The sequence below is a fragment of the Hoplias malabaricus genome, chromosome 2 (assembly GCF_029633855.1).
Source record: "Hoplias malabaricus isolate fHopMal1 chromosome 2, fHopMal1.hap1, whole genome shotgun sequence".
NCBI lineage: Eukaryota > Metazoa > Chordata > Actinopteri > Characiformes > Erythrinidae > Hoplias > Hoplias malabaricus.
In genome coordinates, this window is record NC_089801.1 from 35,794,143 (window position 1) to 35,808,384 (window position 14,242).

General features: G+C 39.5%; 1 pseudogene; it reads right to left on the reverse strand.

Moving 5' to 3' along the window:
* Positions 1-3,386: 3,386 nt before the first annotated feature.
* On the reverse strand, positions 3,387-13,162 carry LOC136676407 (uncharacterized; annotated as a pseudogene).
* Between the last annotated feature and the right edge of the window lie 1,080 nt (positions 13,163-14,242).

The following is a 14,242-nucleotide window of genomic DNA, read 5'->3' on the forward strand; positions in this document are numbered from 1 at the left end:
CTCGCTCATCCAAAACACCCCAAAGTGGCTCAATAATATTTAGATCTGGAGACTGCAGGCCATGTGAGATGTTCAACTTCAATTTCATGTTCATCAAACCAATCTTTCACCAGTCTTGCTGTGTGTATTGGTGCATTGTCATTGATACACGGCACCACCTTCAGGATACAATGTTTGAACCATTGGATGCACATGGTCTTACTGGTGCAATGTGCAATTAATGAAGATTGGCCACCAGGCTGATCCAATTTAGCCATGAAACATCCCACACTAAAATGACAGGTGTTTCAGTTTCATTGTCTAACCCCTGTATATCTGATTTGATTTTTATGTGTATTTCTTAATCTTTTAACCAAAATGTCACAACAAATAATAAACTCTATTTTTTTTTCAGTGCATATGTTTTTTAATTTATTCTAGTTTTTCTTTCACCTGATATCCATTTCAGGGTTGTTTCTGGTTATGACTCCAGAAGTAGAGAATGAAGTGTAAGAGGCTGGAGCAAGAGGCTCATCAGTAAACTTCACTGTCTGTGAGTGCAGTGGGATTATGCAGCAGTGCATTGTGGGAAGGAAGATGGGAGATGGAAGTTTAAAGCACAAATTTCAAGCTTAGTTTAAAACATGAGCAACTGATGAAACTGGATTTTATGTGAGAGCTTGACTTGGATTAAAACTCTCCTCTGACTTTATAAACTACACAAACTACATCCAGTACTTTCAGTAGAAATACACAACATTCACTTACCATTTTCTTTGCCTAAATCATCAAGGAGTAAGAAAGATAAAAAGATGAAATGTGGACTGTACACAATATATAAACACTATAGACAATGTATTATTTGTAAAGTGTGAGAAAGTCCTGTCTCCCTTATTTACTGCAGCTCCGTCCGTTAGACTTTCAGTTCAGACCTGGGGTCATCAGTAACATCTGTGCTCTCAGACCAAAATGTTCAGGAGAACAAAGGAAAGTTTAGAAGAACACAGAGATCGATCTGAACCATTTTCACTAAAATAATAAACTGGATTTATAGGAAGTGCCAAAGATGGGGACTTGAGTTGCTCAAAAAATTACTTCAGACTTGACTTGAGACTTGCCTTCAAATGCCACAGACTTGACCTCAAGATTTGGGACTTGAACAAACTTTGTGTAATGTAATAATAAATTAATGTTGAGTCACAGTGGTGTAACACAAACTGGTCCAAGGCCCCCTCAGCCAAGTACTAATTCCCCGCATGAGAGTTCACACACAAAGATGCTTTGTCTAATAATAAGACACTAGTCGATCACCACTTTCTTTTAGTTTCCACCAGACGCAGTAAATGTGCTACTCAAGGCACAGTGCCATATGCAGTAATCTCCTTTATTAATCAAAATATCCAGTCGTGTAAAGTGGAATTAAAAGTCAGTCATCCCAGAACTTAGTTTTTTTGTTCTTCAAACAAAGGAAAAAAAAATTATGCCTGGGCGACACAGCCAGGATGTCAGGACCAGGTGGACTGAGGGAGGCAGAAGCAAACACTAACACAGCAGCTTTATTCAGAATAAAGATAAAGAACATAGACATAAGAGATTCTTTAACTGAGATTCTAAAACAAAGACAGAGACCTAGACATGGATATTTACACAGAGGCCCAGACTAGAGAGACAGATACAAAGAGGCCTACACTGGAGAGACAGATACAAAGAAAACATAGACTAGAGATAGGGAAACATGGATATATACAGATGATAGTTATGCAGGCTGAGACAGAGACACTTATCATACTAAAGAGAGGGAAGTACTAACAGACTAGAAAAAGAGGAAAATACCCACAGACTGGAAAGATAGAGAAATACTAACATTAGAACGCAACAAACCAAACAACCACACAAAGCATAAGGAGTGTCCACCAAAGAGAGTCTGACACAAAGGAACTTAAACACATACTACTAACTAGGAACACCTGTGACAGATAACGAGGGGGCAGGATTACAAAGGAGGCACCATGAGAGGGTAGAGCTAAGGCAGACAAAAGGAACAAAACAAAACAAGGAGCCATGTGCTTCTACACACATGACAACCAAAGGAAACAATGACAGAGTAATTCATGACACAGGAAATGTTAAATCATAAGTGATGCTAAACACTAACAACTCCATGGATCCTAGCTCAAATATTGAAAAATACAGTTGTAAACTTAAATTGAAATATACTTTTAAAAGTGATCATACAACTAATCAGTTTTGAAACTGTAGATTGTGCTAAACATTTACAGTACAGTACATGATTTAAACTCATAATAAATAGCAATACAGTGCAGAGGTGTTTGAGACACATTGGGACACTGCAACCTGTAAATAAAAACAAAATGCAATTAGGTGCAAATCAAAAATTCTAATCAAATTTATTTGTATAGCGCTTTTTACAACTGATGTTGTCACAAAACAGCTGCAAAGAATTCCAGTAAGACAGAGTTTTGACATTAAATGTAAAAATGTAAAGAATGTAAAAATTTAAAAATCCCCAGGTGTTCAAGCCAGGGGCGACAGTGGCAAGGAAAAACTCCCTCAGCTGAGGAAGAAACCTTGGGAGGAACCAAGGCTCACAAGGGGTGACCTATCCTCCTCTGGTCAATCTACTGGTAATAATAGTTAGGAGTTAGGAGGAAAACTCCAGTGTAGGGGCAGCTCCAAGGCACTTGGTGGTGGCTGGGGCGTGGGCAGCTGGTCTGAAGCATGGAGCAGGAGCTCAACAGTCATCAATCAGTGTCCAGACGGACAGGTGGGCGGTTGTTTACTCAGAAAAATGTAAAGGGATGGAATTAGTGTTAATCTGTTTGGTGTTTGTAAAGCAGAAAATGTGAACATTTCCAGAGTGTGGCTAATGACTCCGGCAGATCTGACTATCATTTTAACTATATTTTGGCACCTCATTGCATTTTCTTTTTATTTACATGTTGCACAGTGTCCCAACTTTGTTGGAAATATGGTCTGTAAACCTCTGGGGTTTAGGGGAAGCGTTTCCAGATGGATGTGGAGATCAGAAATAGAGTTACTGTTAATTTTAATGAAATACTCCATCTGTCCTTCACTCCACATTAACATCATTTATTCTCTGTGTGATTTACCTCCTGTTTCTGAACACAACTCACTTCTGAACATCTGTGTTTCTCACTTCTGTCTTTTCATGTTTTATTCTGAGATGAGACACTGATGATGAGGCTGAGTTTATACAGAGGGGAGTTCTGAGATACTTACCCCACACTCCTACTGTACACTCCTCTGATGTGTCTCCATCAGTGACCTGACACAGGTAATGTCCTCTATCTGACAGTGTGCAGTGTCTGATCTGTAAGGAGACGTTTCCTTTCTGCAGCTCCTGAGTGAACAGACTCACTCTGCCCTCATAGCCCCGCCTCTGTCACCTGTCTGTTCTTATAGAGACAAACACACTCCGTGTCCTTAAACCACCTGATCTCCAGGTCAACAGCACTGACTTCAGGAGACAGGTGACAGGAGAGAGTGACAGCAGAGCCAGAGTCATATTTATCACCACGGGGTCCAATGAGTTTAAAATCTGTGAAGGAAAACGCACACCACGATGTTCACAGTTAAACCTGTTACAGATAATCAATAACTAATCAATATTAAACACTTATCAATATCTGGATTTGGCTCATTGTTGCTTGCAGTCGCCATTTTTATCTCTATATCTCCTCTTACAGCTTCAGGCTCAGCTTCAGGCCGCCCACACACCACGATGTTCACAGTTAATCCTGTTACAGGACGATTTGGACATTTGATTCATTGGTGCTTGCAGTCACCATCTTCTATAGCTTCAGACTAGTGACCTCCTACAGAGAGAGAGAGAGAAAGAGAGATAGAGAGAGGCTCTTGTCTCTAGCCCATCAAACATATGCTCAGCAAAAACAATTTAAATCTAAATGTTATGGAATTTTTGTGCCAATCCATATAATTTAAATGCCCCCAAAGCCATGTAATCCATGGTTACATAGTGTTTAACAGTGTTTTTTTTTACTAAACCCACCATTGTGCCGCTATGACTGGCAATCTTGGGGTGCACATGTACCCCACAAAGTTCTGTGTATGCTCCACTAGAAATATTAACTTAACGAATCCCAACCCACAGAGTTTTGACTGTCTTTGGCTCCTGATTCATACAATGAACTTGATTTAATGTGAAATTAATTTTCATGTTCTAAATTTTAATGGTTAATAGTTAAAAATCGATTGAATATAATATATATTTTCTGTATAAAATATAATTTCCGTAGTAAAAAAAATATATTTAGCATCTGCCCCAAAACCACATTAAAACCTGCAGAGTTCTGATGACAACCATGTGACCTGCGTATGGCACATGTCACTTCCTCTGGTGGAAAACTGTTTCTTCTTCATATTATGTACAAAATGTGGAGGATGAACCAATGGTAGATTAATTATCTGTGAACTCTGTTATTGTAATATTGCAGTAAATCTCAAATTCAATAATAAAAAAAAACAATATATTATGAAAATCCACTACATGTTTTTGTGATATTTGGTTTGTGTTGAACACGGAGTCAAAGCACAAAATGGGAAATGTCAGCTCTTTGACCGTCAACTTGTTTAAACACTAACAATAAAAACATTGTAATTCTGAACATTTTTGTAAATATTACAAGTGTAAGCTCAGCAAAAGAAGAAGATGTTAAAGTGTGCTGTATGAAAATAAAAATGTTTAATTTTTAATTACACACTCACTGGAGCACCCGGAGGCAGCCCTCAGGGACACGGGAAGAACTCCTCACTGGCAGTCACCAGGAGCAGGGCTTGAGCTCAACCCCAGGACCCTGAAACTGTGTGATTTCATATAATTTCTTGACTTTCCTCTGTTGGCCTTTCAGGTGGTGTACTATCCTCGTTAATTACTTACTTAACCGTTCTGTTTGTGAATACTGGGATACACAAATCAGTTACTGCTCCAATAACTCAGAACGTTCCCCAGGGCTCTGTTTTTGGGCCCCCGTTATTTATCAGACACGTTTTATTGTATTGTTGTCTTCTGTATTATCTGAACAAACCTGAGCAGAAGATGTTACATTAAGCTTCTGCTGCTTTAATTTAATAAAATACTGTCTGTTATTGTTTCTTCAGGTTTAGGCACGAACATTTCCATTTGAAGATTTTAGATTTTAAATTTAAATGATAATAATAAGCCTTGAGCCCAGTGATTCTGGGTAGGCTCCACACCCACCGTGAACCTGAGCTGGATAAGCGGTTACAGACAATAAATGAATGATAATAATTCTTTAATAACATTAAAATGTAATAATAAAGTTGTTCTCCTTTAGAATGATTGGGTGATATTAGGGCAATGTTAAGATGCATGTTTTGATGAAACATCTGTTTTTAAAATTCATATCCTACTTTTATGTACTGTTTCTTATCCTCCTCAAAAAGTTACCTAGTGCACTTTCTGCAGTGCTAGACAATATTCTCCCTATTACAGGTAAGTTCAAGCATTTTCTGGGAAGGCTGTAACAATAAGAGCCAACAGAAAGTTCTGTGTGGGGTCATGGTCAGTGTGTTGGATTTCTAAACATAGGTTTGACAATTAAAGAAGTTTTAGGTTCAAATTCCTTTACAGTCTGGGTTTTACATTCCTTCTTAGATCAAATACTGATCTTCAGTTATTACTGACATTTGTCATTTTAAGTTTACTAACGTAAGGTTCACACTCCAGCAGTGCCTATATTAGTTTGTTCAGATCATTTCAGGATCATTTCATTTATTCACTTTTTGAATTACCACAGAAACTCATTTGTAACTCGAGTTGTTTAGTTTTGTAGAGAGACTTCCAAACGTTGAAAAGCATGAAAAGAGAGGAGGGTATTGCTCTGTTCCTGCTCCATAAGTGAGGAACATTAACAAATTTGTTGCTGTTTTGAATTACTTATGGTGGAACTGAAATCAAATTTGTGAAACCGCTAACTGCATGAAGGTAAATTGGATTTGTCTGTAGTCTTGCTGCTTCTAGGCTGCCTCCATCTTTCAAACACATGGCCAGTGTTTCCTCTCATTTTACTCCGTCTCTAGTCATGGAGAATTATGGTAGGTCACTGAGACTTTTTAGGTCTGCTAAAATCTAACATTATCTCTGTTCACTTGGTCACTTCTTGGCTGAAGGATGCTTTGTTTATGTCAGCTATTGTGTGTACTGACAAGCCAGTGGTTTTAGACTGTAGTGTGACAGAGGGTGGATCTGAGGCCGAAACTCCAACAGAGCTCCTCTCTGGACTGGGCACTTCTCAAAGAGAATATACTGCTATCAGAGACACCATTGGTGACACCCCCTGGACATTTTATTATTTAGTACGGTAAATATATTACAGTTTGCTCCTGTAATAATGTTGTGATGTCTGCAGATTTGGAGAGCAGCTGCAGTTCTAGAGCAGAAGTTTCAGAACAGCAGCTCCAGGGTGTGCAGTAGTTTTAGAGCTGTGCACCCTACAGCATCATGAAGCTTGAGGCAGGTGGTGACTCTAGAGCGCTGTTTATTTAAAGCCATTCATTAAAATGATGATCTCTCTCTCTTTCCTTTCCCTCTCAGGGAAGTTTCCCAAAAAGAAAACTTTCAAAGAAACACAAAGTACTGATTGTAAATATTTAATTAATTAACAGAGAGTGTAATTACAGTGTACAGTACTATATTGTCGCTGCAGTTTAGACAGTGTATAATCTGATCTAATGCATCATTACTGTTTCAGCTCTGCAGTAATCCTTCAATTTCACACAACCCAGTTTTCAATGTACTTTTTGAGATAGATATAAAATATTTCAAACTAACTACCACTTCTCTCAAACAGACAGTACTGCTTCACTGCGAGTAAAGCTCTTTAAGGTTTCAGGAGGTTTTGTATTAAACTTCATCTGGAGATATTTGAACATTTTAAAATATTCAGTCTGGTCTCTAACCACAAGAGGGCAGAAGCATCTCAATGAAATGAAGCTTCATTCTAAAGGCTTATTATATCAGAGCTACTGAGGCTTTAATGGCTTTCTTTTTTCTGTGATTATATAGAAATAGTGGTGTTTGTTCATCACTATTTCTTCCTTCAGAAGGTTAGGAATGAAATTACAAATTTTAGTTTTAACAATATTAAAATCATTTCATATTCACACTAAAAGTCATATGGGTTTTATAATCATTAATTAAAAAAAAAAAAGAAAAAACAAAGTTCAGTAATAAAAGATTAGGCAGGAAATGCAAACAATTACAATAATATAACAGTAACTAATGTTTTACTGCGAGAGGGTCAATGAGTCATGACCCTGAAGTGTCCTTAGTCACCAGCTTCATGAAAGAACTCATCATAAAGTTTGAGGGTAAAGTTCAAATCTACATCTTTACTTCCACATATACAAGCATGCTAATACTGCTGCTAATGTTGACTGACGGAACCCATCAGTGTTAACGTCCTGCTAGTCTTACATCGGTAGATTTTCTAGAGTGAGTCTGGTACCTTTCACCACTTAAAGGAATACAATGTAAGAATAGGCTTTTTTGTCTCCTGAGCTCCCCCTACCTGCTGCAGAGTGCAATTCACAGTATTAGTACTGTCGTGAAATCAAGTCTCACACCTATCTCTCTCTCTCTCTCTCTCTCTCTCTCTCTCTCTCTCTCTCTCTCTCTCTCTCTCTTTATTTAGAACATTGTGTCTTACTGAACTGTGAAAGACACAGGATTCTAAAATATAGACTATAATCTTAAAGTAATCAACAAGGCAAAATCATAAAAAATACAAACAAAATATTCATTCATTCATTGTCTGTAACCATTTATCCAGTTCAGGGTCGCGGTGGGTCTGGAAAATAACCTGAATCACTGGGCGCAAGTACACCTTGGAGGGGGCACCTGTCCTTCACAGGGCAACACACACACACACATTCACTCACGCCTATGGACAATTCTGAGTACCAAGGTGTTTTTGGACCGTGGGAGGAAACTGGAGCACCCACGCAGACACAGGGGGAGAACACACCAAACTCCTCACAGACAGTCACCTGTAGAGGGACTTGAACTGTGTGACTGCGACACTACCTGCGGAGCCATTGTGCCACACCAAAGAAAAAAAAATACTGCTAAAAAAGGAGAATTTTTAATTTGTTGGTTTCTTTCAGTTTCAAAATTTGAAACAATGTTTTTGATTGTTTTGATAACATTTTTCCCGAACTGAGTTACATTTTTGACAGTTGAGGAGAAAGTGCATCCCTGTCTCCACCTCACCGCACTCACAGTTACCACACACTCTCTGGCCTCTGGGCAGCTAGGACTGTTTATATCTGCCCTTCTCCACAGACAGGCTGTGGCCACTGAGCTGGTACTTGGTCAGGCTCCGTCTCTGCTGTAGGTCTCTGACGGTGAAGAGATACTCTGCCAATTCATACGGTCATTTAGGGTCCAATAACACTCTAATCTAGACTGGGTTCTGGTGTTATTGACCTAGTGTTCTAGTAAGGCTGATTTGCTGTGTTTAATCATTTGGTTCAGTCTGACTGGACTTTGGTCTGAGTGCTGGACTGAGACTGTGGTGTGTTAGGGTTTAGTGGGTTAGTCAGAACCAGCTGACAGAGGGGACTGGGTTTAGGGCCGAGCTCTTGGGTTTTCAGTGCTTTGTGCTGCAGTGTGACTGAATCACTAGATTTTAGATGGAGCCAGAATTTAAAGCTCTCTTTTGGATTGGAATAATCAGTGGAAATCGGCCTAATTCTGCCCTGCACTCACATAAACATGACCGGCTCTCGGGGATTCTACTAACACTCTCTCTCTCTCTCTCTCTCTCACTCATACACCTAGTTATAATATTTTTTACATCTGTTGCGAAGGTCTCTCAGGGCTTCAGCTGATATTCAACGGTGTGTACTTGAATAAAATGAAGTTGACTACATGATAAAACCCATATATCCCTCATAGTATACACTGGATTGTTATTTCAACCATATAATGTAACTTTAGTATTGCTCTAGCCAGTATAACCACAGCAGCCGACAGAAAAGCACTTATTACCTGAATCGATGTTCAATGCTAAAGTGAGTTAATCTGGCTAAAGGTAGCAGGCGCTACTCGCTCTCATTCATCAGTAATACTCACAAACCTTATTGTAATACTGTCCTCAACAAAGCTTGGGTTCCACCGACACAAAGTGTAACTCTAGACATTTCATGTACACAGCTAGCCACAGAAAACACTTGTCTAATGTGAAAAAGTGAGCTAATCCAGCTAAAGTTAGCAGTCACACAACCTGACTCACTGTTCAGTAACTCTCAGAAACCCAGTTATAACACTTATGTAAACAAAACGTATCACTAACTAACACAGCAACACATGAAGGACGTTACATTGCAATAACTTACTACTCCAACTTGTGTTCAGAGAGTCCTCCACCTCGTGATTCAGAAGTTGCTTAGTCCAGTAAACCAGCAGTGGAGCCAGCGTAGCAGCCACAGAGCCTCTATTCTGCACAGTGGAACATCACAATAATTTAGATGCTGTAATTTTGAGGTAAATACTACATAGTGTTCTTTTAACACGGCCAAGAACCTTGTACTACTGCAGGAAAAGAAATTTCCCTGACAGGCTGCTATTTTAGCATGATATTTAGAAGGAGGCAGGTAGCCAAACAGAACGTAACTGGCAGAATCCTGAGACCAACTTAATACACTGAAAATATCAGACACTCTGTCAACTTGTGGGCGGAGTGTCTGTGGCTGAGACTAACGGCCTCTTATTACTGCTGGTGACAGCTGGGATCCCATCTCCATCTTATAGTAACTCTGATTTACCCTGCATTGTGAACAAAGCCTGGTAAAAAGACAAACAAAAGCACAGCAATACAAAGAGTATAACAGCACTAATAGCAGTGGTGAGATAAGACAGTCAAGACAGAATTAACTCTGTGGTTTATTGCTGCTCACTGGTTTGGCTGCCTAATCTCACCACCACTATTGGTACACTTTATACTCGCTGTATTGCTGTGGTTTTGTTTGTCTTATGGGGTACTTTGTACTATGCTTATTGTAAAGTGACCTTGGGTATGAGAATGCTGCTCTACAAAAAATGTATTATTACTACTACTACTACTACAACTACTACTAATAATAATACTAATAATAATAATATTAATGATAACAAGAAAGACATGGTTTTCACCACCTCAAATAGGTGAACTAAGGTTCGGCAGTCTACATTTTTAGCAAGGCACCACAGTACAACTGCTATGTGCTTCCCAACAGGAACACATTATTTTAAATGTGTGTCGCAACAAGCAAATCTCAAAAACCTCAAAAGTTTCCCCAAATCATTTAAGATAGCCTGACCCCAGGATCAAATATTCCCACCAATCACTAATTATGTGACAGGTCCAGATCCCTCGGCTAACTGTGTTGCATGCAGTGACTGCAACAACAAACATGGCAGATATCACTGCCTTCCTTTCTGTGGTTGTTGTCTTTTTTCCAGTATTAAGGAATGGTTACTGTAAGCTGCCCTTAGAGAGATAATCCACAAAGAAAAAGATAAAAAAAATCCACAGACAGTTATCCATATTGGTCAAGTGCTCAGTTTTTCATGTATTCCTCATGTCAACATATTTATCTCACTAGGAATGTTTTATCACACACTGACAAAGTTTACCAGATCAGAAAATATGTGTAGTTCAGGAAATTAGGGAGCATTTAATATTACCATATTGTTGCCATAGCTTCTAATGTAGTTATGCTAGCACATTTGACTAATGTGTGAACATAGACACTGGTACTGGTCACTTTTCACAGACTGAAGTAAAAATCAGATTTACCCTGCAGTGTGAACAAAGCCTGTAACAAAAACATTAGACAACTTTCTTTATAATATGGCTATGAGGGGGGAAAGTTATAATCTGCTATTGTAAGGTCTACAGTTGAAAACACTGAAGTATATATGTCAGTACACTGGTCACCAACGGAAAATATTACATTGATTGTATTGGAGCTGCACACTGGTCAGTGGGTCTGCACAAGAGAACTTATCATGTGCGTCGTGGCAAGAAACAACGCATCCATCCACCAGTGCTCCTGGAGGGCTGTGCATTAGTATCTGTAGCTTGAGTCTTTCTAAGCTCTGAGTAATGCTCTCTCAGTTTCTCCAGCTCCATGTCCTTCTCCTCCATCTGTCTGCTGAACTCCTCCAGCATCTGTGTCTTTGAAGCCAAAATGTTTCTCTGGAGTTCAGGCAGCAGGATCTTCATTAAGTTTCTCTCTGCTTCAGCTCTGGCTTCTCCTTCATATGTCTCCATGATCTCCTCCATCTCCCGTCTGTGTCTCTCCTCCATCTCACACCTGTTCCTCTCTCTCTTCTCTTTCAGTCTCTTCACCTTTTCTTCCAGTTCTATCCTTCGTTCTAACTCTCTCTCCATCTCTCTTTCCAGTCCTCTCCTTTTCTCTTTATCCCTCTCTTCTTTCATTTTTCTCTCTAGGTCAGTTGTTCGGTCGTTAAGTTGTTTTATCTCTCCTTCGTGCTCTTGTACTGCACCCTCTATCCTTCTCAGAGAGTTCTGCAGCTCTTTTTCATGTTTTTCCTTCATTTTTCTCTCTTCTCTCACCCTCTTTTCCGCCATTTCTTTCCTGATCTTTGTCTCCATTGCTCTGATCTGAGCTTCGGTCTCCAGGTAGATCTCACTGCTGTAGAACTTCTCTCTGTTTTCTTCCACCACATTTCTCCACAAGGCTCTGGACCTCCTGGTTTCCTGACTGGACAAACTCTTCAATCCTCTTCTCTTGGTCTTCATCAGTGACGGTGAAGAGGATTATGGTGTTCCTCCAGCATCTCTCTCCAAACATCTCCTCCATTTTCTGCAGCATGTCTGTCTCCTCTCCTGAGGTCTGCTTCACTGGTATGACTAGGAGGAAGGCGTGGGGTCCTGGGGCCAACAGATGGACACAGAGTCCCACGTCCTGTCTCAGCTCGTCCAGAGAGAGTCCAGGACTGAAATAGTCAGGAGTGTCCACCACAGTCACCTGCCTCCCAGCCACCTGGCCCTGTCTGCTCTCACTCTGCTGCCTCACTGTAGAAGCTCCAGCCCTGCTCCTCTCCTCTCGGCCCAGGAGCCTGTTTCCTGCTGCACTCTTCCCACTTCCAGTCCTCCCCAGCAGAACCAGCCTCAGCTCTGATACACCACCAGACTCTGGAGGAGACGCTCCACTCACTGCAGATCAACAAGAATGAAGGGGTTCATTTATTACTGAGTGTTAGTGAATGCAGTATTCTGCATGGAGAAGTATATAAGAAACTTCATGAAACTGTATAATGTACTCTTTCTCCTCCTGAGTGGAGCGGCTGGGTCTGGAGTCTCTACCCTGACTGAGAAACCACAGAACCAGAATGAACACATGTTCTTAAAGACAGTTTGTGGATAGTTAATGTTGGTACTGAAAAAAAAGACCTAAAAATGTGTGGCTGAAATTTTATAAGGTCAAAACTTTTATTATAGCAATATATGCAAAAGAAACTGGGTGTAACAATAACAGAAATAACTGTACATATAGTGTAAGAATCAATATTGTATTTGTATGGTAATATTAAATGCTCCCTAATTTCCTGAACTACACACATCTTTTCTGATCTGGTAAACTTTGTCAGTGTGTGATAAAACGTTCATAGTGAAATAAATATGAAAAATGTACTTATTGCATTAAGTGTTTTAAGTGACCAGTTCAGTTACTTACACTCTGGATGAACCCCCTCCTTGCTGTTTCTCCTCCTGACTGGAACTGATGATGGAGGATGTGTTCTTTCCTGCAGCTGCTTGTTTCTCTCCTCTAGAAGTCTCTCTTTCTCTTTAACCTGCTCCTCTCTCTCCATTAGCTGTGTGTGTATCTCACTTACAATCCTCTCCTTCTCTTCAAGCTGTTTGTCTTTTTCACTCACTTCAGTTTTCTGTTCTTCCAGTTGGATCTTCATCTTCTGGAGTGTGCTGCTCTTTTCCTGCAGCTCCTTTCTCTGTGTCTCCAGTTGATTTTTACAGCTGTCCACCTCTTTCACTGTGTCCTCCAGTAGAGACTCTTTCTCTCTCAGCAGTTTCCTCACATTCTCCAGCTCTGAGTCTTTCTCCTGAAGCTGTAGCTGAGTCTCTTTGGTCATTTGTTCTAATTGTTCTTTAGTTTCTTTAAGACGTTTGTCTGTCATTTGCAATTGTCTGTTTTTTTCCAGTCGTTCTTCATTTCTCTGCTTTAAAACACTCTCTATATCTTTGAAAAGTTTGGCTTCTGTGAAAAACACATTAAAAACACATGTAAATTTCACCTATCTACACAGAAATGTAAATAAATTATCAGGATTAAGTATGTATAGAATTTACAGCAAATTATTCTGTTGTTCCTTAAATAAATGTAACTTATACTTTAAATAGGTATCAAATTATACAGTGTAATAAACAAACAAACAAAAAATCATTATGATAAAATGGCTTGTGCATGAGTTTCGCCACATTGTATATTTTTTGTTTTGTTTAGTATCTTCAGTTTAAGCCAGTGGTTCTCAGTCCTGGTCGTGGGTTTTTTCATCTCTCAAACAAACTCATTTCATCTTGGGAAAGGTTTATTAATGAGCTCATGAGTTGCATCAGGTTTGTTGGGAGTAGAGGAATCTATACAATGTGCAGGCAGTAGCCCACCAGGACCAGGACCAGTTAATTATGCAAATACAGGTGCATATCAGTAAATTAGAATATCATCAAAAAGTTAATTTATTTCAGTAATTCATTTCAAAAAGTGAAACATGTATTATACAGATTAACTTCAGCGTTTATTTCTATTAATGTTGATGATTAAGGCTTACAGCCAATAAAAACCCAAAAGTCATTATCTCAGAAAATTTGAATATTATATGTAGTGATGTTTAAATTGGAGTGTGGGGAGCACAGATGAAAAGGTGAAGATTCACTCAGCAAGGAGCAGACAGGACTCAAAAGTAACTCACTCAGTGATAATTTATTCAAAGTAACACACGTAATGACATCACAATCAGAGGGGTACCAGAAAAAGAAAAGAAACATCAGTTTAGGACTAAACAGACCTCATTTGTCCGTACCACAGCCCCCTTCCACCTTCACTGACTATGGCAGCCAATTACTTTGTCGGAGACTGTGACGTTTCAGACACCCTGACTACCCCCACTGTGGGTCTACCACCCGCCTTTTAGTAACTTAGCCCCGCCCCTCTT